We start from the raw sequence: 11289 nt of genomic DNA, 5'->3' as shown, positions 1-11289 counted from the left end.
AGCTAGATATGCTCGTTGGGCCGTTCGAGTTTTCGCGCGGCGGTGAATACAGGACCCTCTACTCGCGTTTTAAGGGGCGAAAAAATACGGGGCCTGTTAGAGCATGTCTAACAGACCCCTTAAATTTCCGCCCCGTATAACACGAGTAGAGGGCCCTGTATTCGATTTCGATCGGCCGAAAACTTGTCCGAGCTAGCAGACCCCGTATTCCTAAACTGTAAAAGGGTATATTCCGAGAATATGCCAAATCAATTTTTTTCCCCTTCTTCCTCCTCTTCTTCTTCCTCCTCCAGCCACTGCCCCTGCCCCTGCCCGCAGCCACCAGCCGTCGGCCGGCCGCCCCCGCTCGCCACAGCCCCCGTCGTGCGACGCCGCCCCGGCCCCTGCCCCGCCTTGGCCGGCCGCCACCCGTGCGTGCTGCCCCGCCGGCGAGGTCGACGCAGGCAACAGCTGAGCAAAGTTCGTGTACGCACAGTTCGCGTACGCAGGCAACCATGCGAGTCCACCAGCTGAGCAAAGTTCACGTACGCAGGCAACCATGCGAGTCCACTAGCTCCACCATTTCCTCTCTCGCTTGGCGCGTACGCACAGAGGTCACGGAAAGCTTCGCGTCGGCTGCTCGCTGCGGGCGTGGCTGCTCTCCGGCCGCCCGACGCGCGAGCACGAGCGAAGGCCCAGCTCGCCCAGACGAACGCGGACGCGGAGGGGGCCAAGTCGGCGGCGTCGCGCGCGCTGGTGGAGTGGGAGCTTGATCCGGCTAGTCTGGTACAAGTTGTGATTTTCTGAAAGTTCAGCGCGCCACGACTGGGGGGTTGGACCTGTATTCAGCCTCCCGCCCCGTAGAAGTAAGGGGCGAAAAGCCACCCCTACCGAAACTGTAAAAAATCGACGCGGGGGCCTATTTTACGGGGTCTGCTAGACGGCCGGGTAGAGCCCAACCCCGTATATCGGCGGTTATTATACGGGTTTGGCTCTTTTAAGGGGTCTGTTAGACCTGCTCTTAGACATGCTCTTAGGGCATCTCCAACGGGGGCGCCCCGATCTTTTGCGTCCGCCGGACCGAAAATACGTCTGGTACCACCTCCAGCGGGCGACGGAAAGTTATCGGACCGTCCGCGACGACGTAAATCTGGCTCAAATATCCGCCTCGGATGCGTTCCTACGGCGAGTCTAGGGGATGAACATATGTAATCGAATTCAACAGAACCTGACAAAATACGATTTTAATTTAAGTTAAATTTAGAGATATTTAACATATATAGGTGCGAGTCCGTACATATATAGGCCGAATTCGTAATATATTTTAATTTGGCCACAGGAAATATAAAATAAATTTAAAAAGACGGCGTTCTACATGCCGAAATGGCGGTAGAACACCGTGTAGTCGCCGTCGTCGTCGCTGGAGTCGCCGGCGTCCTCGGGTGGGAGCGCCTCGCCGGCTGCTGCCCCGCCCGGGGTGGCCGTGGCGTGGCGGCGACAGCTGTCGGCCGGTACCACTCATCCTCGCTGAAGTCCTCCAGCTTGATGAGCAGTGCGGTGCCGCGCGGCCGCTAGGTCCAGGAGTCGTCGCTGCTGCTCCGCCTCCTCCCTCTCCTAGTCCTACCTGGACCAGGAGAGCTCCTCGTCCATCGGGAGGGCATTGTCGGCGGGGACGAGGTCGTTGAGCGACATCGCGATCGCCTCGCGGATCGCCGCGTCCTCGGCCCACGCGGCCTCCTCGGCGGCGAGGTCGGAAGCAGCTGCGGCCGCTACGTTGTCCTTCTTCGTCTTCCTTTTGCGGCCGTGCGACAGAGACGACGAGACGCCCGTCCCCCTTCTCGGATGACGAGGGGGCCGCTGCTGCGCCCTCTGATCGGCGGTGGGGACGCCGACTCCTTCTTGATGATCGTTGGTGGAGGTGCCGACCCGCACGAACAGGAGGCTGACCTCGACACCGAGCCCGACGACGCCATCCGCCGTGGCATCCAAGAGCTTCCGGTCATTACGATGAGACTATTAAACGCTTATTCTTGCAGTGTAAATTTGTTAGATCTATATGGTCGATCATCCAAGTACTACCTTAACCGGTTACCACCCTTGGATAGTGGATACTAATCATTACAGAATGGTGGTTAGATCGGCAAGTCATTGGATAGAATCAATACAGAGTACCCGTTATTATCAAAAGAGAAAAAAATACTACCAAATTAGCCGAACATTGGATAATTTCTTGAGTTTTTTACGAGTTACTAAAGCAACCAAATCAGTGGGAATGATGAAGAACCAACTTCAGAACGAGTAAGGAAGAGATGAAGATCGCTGAATGATCTAAACATCACAAATTGCAAAATGAGTAAGGAATTCTGAAAAGTGCGAATGATGATCTCAGAATGTGTTTCTCTATCTCAGTTGTCAATTTCTGTAAAGCTGATATGGACCGGATTGTAGTACGCCTGCAACTCGTATGCTTAATTACCCGGCCCAGATCCAACAAAATTAATCGAGCTGTAGACATGTAGTACTATATATTTACCCCGGCCCAGATCAGCTTCCAATCGCACGCGGAGATCAAAGCCAGAAAACCTCGACCATCATGGCGGCGGTCTCGTACGATGTGGTCCGGGAGATCCTCGTCCGCCTCAACGACGTGACCACCCTCTTCCGCTGCGCCATGGTCTGCAAGGGATGGTGCAGCCTCCTCGTGTCAGACGACTCCTTCCTCCGACGCTGCCTGCCGGTGCCGGAGAAACCATGCGGATCGCCCTCCTTTTCTGGCTTTTTCACTAAGCTACGGCTGCCCGTAGGGCTGCCCCCTTCGCCGTGCTTCGTCCCGGTGCCCCGCTCGGTGCTGGGCTGCCATGGTCTTCGTGTTTTCAGCTCCTTCTTCCCCAGCGACCGCCACGCTGATTTCTTCGACCACGCGGTGCCCCTCACGTCGCGCCGTGGCCTCCTCCTCGTGCGCCTCGATTCCGACCCGAGCTGCGTCCTCCTTGCCGTCTGTGACCCGCTGGCCGGCATGGTCCATGAGCTCCCGCGTCTAGATCATTATTGGGATTTCGATAACTCCAGCAGGATCGGTGGCTATGCCCTTCTTACCGATGCAGACTGTTCGAGCTCCAACGGCAATGGTCTGCAGCAGCGTGCGCGCTTCTACAAGGTTCTCATGCTTACCGTCGTAAAGAGCCGGCTGCACTGCACTCTCCACGCCTTCTCGTCAGCCGACGAGTCGGGATGGAGCACGCGCTCAGGTGTCGTGAAGGACGAAGAGGACAGGAGCATATGCACGGTGCTCAGGCAGCACAACGCCGTGGTGTACGATGGTGCGGCACGCTGGCTCTTGTGGGGGCAAGGCCGGCGTGCACACATTAGACGTGAGCTGCAAAACCGGCCATGTCTCTTTAACAACAATGATGGGTGTACAACTCCATTACTTCCGAGACCAACTTCATGACCATCCATACCTTAGCATCGACGGTGAGGGGAAGCTCATGGTGCTCGGCCTACGAAGGAACGGTCGCGAGCTAGAAATCTGGACATCACACGAGGACGGGAGATCCTTCCAAGCTTCGATGCTTAAGTTAAAAGGGCAAAATCTACCTAGGAAGGGGCATGTATACACTTGCCTGGGAGAGAGGCACGGGATGATTCTGGTCAAAGACAGCAATAAACGCGTCTACGTTGCTGATACTAAGACAGGGACGGCACCCCTTGGCTGATTGCAGGCGATTTTAACCTCACTCGTGATCCCGCTGATCGTAATAACGCAAACTTCTCTGTTGCCGAAGCTGAGCTCTTTAGCGAGACTATCAACACCCTTGGGCTCATTGAGCTCCCGTTGCGTGACAGGTGTTTCACTTGGTCTAACGGGCGCGCCTCTCCCACCCTCATTCGTCTGGATAGGGTTTTCATTAATCACGCCTGGAACGCCCGCTTCCCCTCTTCCTCCCTCGCATCGATCCCCAGAGACACCTCCGACCATGTCCCTCTGCTTGCCACCATCTCGACTCGTATCCCCAAAGGGGGGGTACTTCAGGTATGAACCGGCCTGGGCCCTTCACGAGCGCTTTCGGACATCCATCACTACGGCTTGGGGGGCCACCTACCGCTCTGATCCCACCGCTAGGGTGGTTGCTCGCCTTCGCCTCTGCCGCTCTTCGTGCAAGCGTTGGAAAAGGCGCTCTCCCCCTTGCGCCCAGAGGGAAAATGACTGCCGCCTCCTTATAAACCTTTTGGACCTTCTCGAGGAAGGGCGTCCCCTTTCTCCGCCGGAACATCGCCTTCGTACGTTGACTATGGATGCCCTGCATCTCTCTATCAAGGAGAATGCTACCTACTGGAAGACCAGGGCCAAAATCCGTTTTGCTCTGGAAGGGGATGAAAATACCAAGTTCTTCCATGCCTCCGCCACCTGCAGAATGCGTCGCAACTCCATTCCTATGCTTTCGGTGGATGGAGTTGATGTCTCTGAGCACTCGGAGAAAGCCTCTATCCTCAAAACCTTTTTCACCGGCCTCCTTGGGTCCGTCACCCCCCCTGTCTGGCGTTTCAACCTTGGCTCTCTCTACCCCAGCACTCCCACTCTTGTGGGGCTGAGTGCGCCCTTCACACTCGAGGAAGTCAAAAATGCTTTCCTCTCTATGAACAAGCTCTCTAGCCCTGGGCCCGACGGGTTCGGGCCTGCCTTCTTCTCGACCTTCTGGGCCACTGTGGCTCCGGATGTTTGGGAGCTCTTCACTTCCTTCTACAATGAGGACATTGATCTCGCGCGAATCAATCGCGCCTTCCTTGTCCTCCTCCCCAAAGTGGAGGCAGCCACCCACCCCTCCCAGTTTCGGCCAATCTCGCTCCAGAACTGTGTCATTGATACGTCCAATTTGCATCACTATTTTGTATCATAATTTGCTGTTATTCATTGATATATTTCATATTGGGATACAATACTTATGTTATTTCATCTATTTTGCATGTTTCATCATTATTGGAGGATCAAGCACCGGAGCCAGGATTCTCGCTGGAAAAAGCACCGTCAGAACGCAATATTTCGGAAGATCAACTGTGGAAGGAAATTTCACGTAAATTCCTATTTTTCCAGATGACGGAGGGAGCCAGAGGGGAAGAAGAGGGAGCCACTATGGGCCCGGACCACGGGCCGGCGCGGCCCATGGCCTGGCCGCGCCACCCTGTGGTGTGGGGGCCCCACAACCCCTTTCGCCTCCTTTTCTTCGCGTACTCCTTCGTCCCGAAAACCTAAGCCACAGAGAGGACCTCACGAAGGGTTACATCCGCCTCTGCGGGGCGGAGAACACCAGAGAGAAAAGACCTCTCCGGCGGGCAGGAATCCGCCGGGGAAATTCCCTCCCGGAGGGGGAAATCGACGCCATCGCCATCGTCATCGAGCGGGACATCATCTCCATCATCATCTCCACCATCTACACCGCCATCACCACCGCTGCACCTCGTCACCGCTGTAACAATTTGGGTTGGATCTTGATTGTTTGATAGGGGAAACTCTCCCGACATTATTCTCTACTTGTTATAGATGCTATTGAGTGAAACCATTGAACCAAGGTTTATGTTCAGATTGTTATTCATCATAATATCACCTCTGATTGTATTCCATATGATGTCTCGTGAGTAGTTCGTTTAGTTCTTGAGGACATGGGTGAAGTCTAAATGCTAGTAGTGAATTATGGTTGAGTAATATTCAATGTTATGATATTTAAGTTGTGGTGTCATTCTTCTAGTGGTGTCGTGTGAACGTCGACTACACGACACTTCACCATTTATGGGCCCAGGGAGTGCATCTTGTATTCGGTTGCTAATTGCGGGGTTGCCGGAGTGACGAAACCACGAGCCCCCGTTAGTATATCGATGCAAGAGGGATCGCAAGATCTCAGAGTTTAAGGCTGTGGTTAGATTTATCTTAATTACTTTCTTGTAGTTGCGGATGCTTGCAAGGGGTATAATCACAAGTATGTATTAGTCCTAGGAAGGGCGGTGCATTAGCATAGGTTCACCCACACAACACTTATCAAAACAATGAAGATTATTAAGCCACATGAAGCGAAAGCACTAGACTAAAATCCCCGTGTGTCCTCAAGAACGTTTGGTCATTATAAGTAAACAAACCGGCTTGTCCTTTGTGCTAAAAAGGATTGGGCCACTCGCTGCAATTATTTCTCTCGCATTTTACTTACTCGTACTTTATTCATCTATTACATCAAAACCCCTTGAATACTTGTTTGTGAGCATTTACAAGTGAATCCTTCATCGAAACTGCTGCCAACACCTTCTGCTCCTCGTTGGGATCGACATTCTTACTTATCGAAGATACTACGATACACCCCCTATACTTGTGGGTCATCAAGACTATTTTCTGGCGCCGTTGCCGGGGAGGCATAGCTCTACTCATAAGTTCACCTGGGGAGTACACTCTACCTCTCTCTCTGCTTTTATTTTATTTTGTCTTGCTAGTCTACTTCTGTCTAGTTTATTTGTGCTTAGTTTACTTTTGTCTAGTTTATTTTTGTCTTGTTTTACTTTTCCTATATACCCAAAAATCCATAAAAATTTGAAAAACCAAAAAATTAAAAACTGCTGTTATGGGAGAACCAACAACCTACTTGGAGCTTATGGAATGTTATAATTGTTATAGAGAATCAAGAACTGGTAAAATAATGAGTGCTATGATAGAAAAGCTGAATACAATTGTTAAAATCTTGCTTAAACGCCATGATATAAACTGTTCCTCTCAACAGGACACTAAACATCTTAAATTTCAATGTGGCTTTAGTGAGGAATTTTTTATTAAGAGCTATAATCGGAATTGCTATATTCATTATGGGTTCGAAGAGGTAGAACAATTTGTCTTATTTATGGGAGCCTCCGAGATAGAATCCTTCATGGTTGAGAATTATGAAACTTGTGCTATTTGTAAAGACCTTAAAGATTATGTCTCTACTATCCTTAATTCTTGCATAGAATGCTACAAGTAGGAATCCTTATATCCTTGATTATAAAGAGAGACACATTAATGCACAAGAATGCACTCGCAATTTGCGAGAACCGGTGGAAGAAGAAATTGATGAACCCGAAAGCTCATTGGATGAAAAAGAGGAGGAAATTGATGAACTTGAAAGCTCATTGGATGAAAAAGAAGAAGAGAGCGACGAGCAAAAGGAGGAAGAATGGATTAGCTACCCATGTCAACCTTCTAATGAGAGTAACTCTTTATCTCTTACACTATTTGATTGTCCTCCATGCTTACCGGAAAAGGTTGAATGTTATGTTCCTGTGGATTCTCTTGAAATAGTACCTATGAGTAATACTTGTGAGAATGATTATGCTACTGTTACTTATGATAATCCATGCTACTTTGATAAATCTTATGATAATGCTTTGTTTGTGCCTGATGTCGAAATGCATGGTACGAAAGAATTTTGCTTGGCAAATGTTTATGATAAAGCTCTAGATGATGGTCCTATGTTACTTGACAATATTAATTGTGCTACTAATGAAAATGGGGTTGGAGAAGTATTGACTTTATTTAGGAGTCCCATATCTCTTGAGATTGATCAACTACCTTGTTACATTATTAATAAAAGTAAGTTTGAAAGTTTTAATTCCACTATTCTTGAACTTGATAAAAATTATGTGTTTGGAAATCATGAAAAGTATGCTTGCATGTGATAGTTATATTGTTGAGTTTGTTCATGAAGCTACTGAAAATTATTATGAGAGAGGAAAATATGGTAGTAGAAATTTTCATGGTACTAATACACCTCTCTATGTGCTGAAATTTTTGAAGCTACACTTGTTCTACCTTCCCTTGCTTGTTACTTTGCTCTTCATGAACTTGTTTATTTACAAGATTCCTTTTCATAGGAAGCATGTTAGGCTTAAATGTGTTTTGAATTTGCCTCTTGATGCTCTCTTTTGCTGCAAATACTATTTCTTGCGAGTGCATCATTAAAACTGCTAAGCCCATCTTGATGGCTATAAAGAAAGAACTTCTTGGGAGATAACCCATGTGTTATTTTTCTACAGTAATTTGTTTTATATTTGTGTCTTGGAAGTTGTTTACTACTGTATCAACCTCTCCTTATCTTAGTTTTGTGTTTTGTTGTGCCAAGTGAAGCCTCTAATCGAAGGTTGATACTAGATTTGGATTTCTGCGCAGAAACAGATTTCTATCTGTCACGAATCTGGGCTTATTTCTCTGTAGGAAACTCAGAAAAATCTGCCAATTTACGTGCGTGATCCTCAGATATGTACGCAACTTTCATTAGTTTTGAGTTTTCTGATTTGAGCAACGGAAGTACCATTTTAAAATTCGTGTTTACTGGCTGTTCTGTTTTGGCAGATTCTGTCTCTGTTTTTTGCATTGTCTCTTGTGGACTTTATGTGAGGCTTTCTAGACGTGGAGAGCTGTAGCTAATGTTTTATTGAGTTCTTGCAATGTGTCACTACAGGACCAAGGTGGATTCAAGTTTTTTGAGTACTAACCCCTCTAATGAAGTTTATGAGAAGTTTGGTGTGAAGGAAGTTTTCAAGGGTCAAGAGAGGAGGATGATATATGATCAAGAAGAGTGAAAAGTCTAAGCTTGGGGATGCCCCCGTGGTTCATCCCTGCATATTTCAAGGAGACTCAAGCGTCTAAGCTTGGGGATGCCCAAGGCATCCCCTTCTTCATCAACTTATCAGGTTTCTTCTATTGAAACTATATTTTTATTCGGTCACATCATATGTGCTTTACTTGGAGCGTCTCGTGTGCTTTTATTTTTGTTTTGTTTGAATAAATTCGGATCCTAGCAATCCTTGTGTGGGAGAGATACACGCTCCGCTTTTTCATATGAACACTCGTGTTCTTCGTTTTACTTTTAATGTTCAATGATAAAAGTTGGAAGCTATTGCACTTATTTATATTTGGTTGAAAACAGGAAATGCCTCATCATGTCTTGGATAATCTGACACTTGGCAATTGTTTTGAGCTCTCAAGTAGATCATGATTAAGTTTTTTTTCATGTAGTCTAAGCCTATTAGTGGAGAGCTACTGTAGAGCTTGTTAAAATTGGTTTGCATAATTGATCTCTCTTAAGGTCTAGATATTTTCTGGTAAAAGTGTTTGAGCAACAAGGAAGACAGTGTAGAGTATTATAATGCTTGCGATATGTTCATATGTAAGTTTTGCTGTACCGGTTCATACTTGTGTTTGCTTCAAACAACCTTGCTAGCCTAAGCCTTGTATCGAGAGGGAATACTTCTCGTGCATCCAAAACCTTGAGCCAAAACCTATGCCATTTGTGTCCACCATACCTACCTACTATGTGGTATTTCCTGCCATTCCAAAGTAAATTGCTTGAGTGCTACCTTTAAACAATTCAAAATGCTTCTCAATTTGTGTCAATGTTTTATAGCTCATGAGGAAGTATGTGGTGTTTATCTTTCAATCTTGTTGGGCAACTTTCACCAATGGACTAGTGGCTTCATCCGCTTATCCAATAATTTTGCAAAAAGAGCTGGCAATGGGATTCCCAGTCCCAAATTAATTAACAAAAATAGACACTCCTCCATGGTATGTGAATGTTGGAAGGCACCGGAAGGATTCGGTTAGCCATGGCTTGAGAAAGCAAAGGTGGGGAGGAGTGTCATCATAATAAAACTAAAATAAAAAGGTACTCCTTCATGGTATGAGATTGTTGGCAGGCACCCGAGGATTCGGTTAGCCATGGTTTGTGAAAGAAAGGTTGGAAGGAGTGCCACCCAAAAATAAAAATAATTCATGGGAGCCGCTCTTGAAGGTTTGTCTAGCAAGGGGGTTAGAGTGCCCACTACCATTCGTTGACAACAACAAACACCTCTCAAAACTTTACTTTTATGCTCTCTTTATGTTTTCAAAACCAAAGCTCTAGCACAAATATAGCAATCGATGCTTTCCTCTTTGAAGGGCCATTCTTTTACTTTATGTTGAGTCAGTTTACCTACTTCTTTCCATCTTAGAAGCAAACACTTGTGTCAACTGTGCATTGATTCTTACATACTTGCTTATTTGCATTCATCATATTACTTTGTGTTGACAAATATCCATGAGATATGCATGTTGAAAGTTGAAAGCAATCGCTGAAACTTATATCTTCCTTTGTGTTGCTTCGATGCCTTTACTTTGAACTTATTGCTTTATGAGTTAAGTCTTGCGCAAGACTTTTGATGCTTGTCTTGAAAGTATTATTCATGAAAAGTTTTGCTATATGTTATCTACCTGTTAGCAACTATCATTGCTTTGTGTCACTTCATATGCTTTGTAATAGTATGATCAAGGTTATGTAAGTAGCATGTCACTACAGAAATTATTCTTTTTATCGTTTACCTGCTCGGGACGAGCAGGAACTAAGCTTGGGGATGCTGATACGTCCCCGACGTATCCATAATTTATGTCGTTCCATGCTTGTTTTATGACAATACTTACATGTTTTGCTCGCACTTTATGATGTTTTTATGCGTTTTCCGGAACTAACCTATTAACAAGATGCCACAGTGCCAGTTCTCGTTTTCTGCTGTTTTTGGTTCCAGAAAGGCTGTTCGGGCAATATTCTCGGAATTGGACGAAATCAACGCCAAACCTCCTATTTTTCCCGGAAGGCTCCAGAACACCGAAGAAGAGTCGGAGAGGGGCCAGGGGGCCACCACACCACATGGCGGCGCGGGTGATGGCGTGTAACTCACACGTTCGTTGGGAACCCCAAGAGGAAGGTATGATGCGCACAGTAGCAAGTTTTCCCTCAGAAAGAAACCAAGGTTTAATCGAACCAGTAGGAGCCAAGAAGCACGTTGAAGGTTGATGGTGGCGAAATGTGATGCGGCGCAACAACGGGGATTCCGGCGCCAACGTGGAATCCGCACAACAAAACCAAAGTACTTTGTCCCAACGAAACGAGTGAGGTTGTCAATCTCACCGGCTTGCTGTAACAAAGGATTAAACGTATCGAGTGGAAGATGATTGTTTGCAAGAAAATAGTAAAACACAATTGCAGTAGATTGTATGCTATGTAAAGAATAGGACCGGGGTCCACAGTTCACTAGAGGTGTCTCTCCCATAAGATTAAAGCATGTTGGGTGAACAAATTACGGTCGGGCAATTGACAAATAGAGAAAGGCATAACAATGCATGTACATGATATGATAAATATAGTGAGATTTAATTGGGCATTACGACAAAGTACATAGACCGCCATCCAACCGCATCTATGCCTAAAAAGTCCACCTTCGAGGTTATCATCCGAACCCCATTCGGTATTAAGTTGCTAAGCAACG

Source organism: Lolium rigidum, chromosome 6, assembly GCF_022539505.1.
Source record: "Lolium rigidum isolate FL_2022 chromosome 6, APGP_CSIRO_Lrig_0.1, whole genome shotgun sequence".
Lineage (NCBI taxonomy): Eukaryota > Viridiplantae > Streptophyta > Magnoliopsida > Poales > Poaceae > Lolium > Lolium rigidum.
This window is presented reverse-complemented; position numbering follows the sequence as displayed.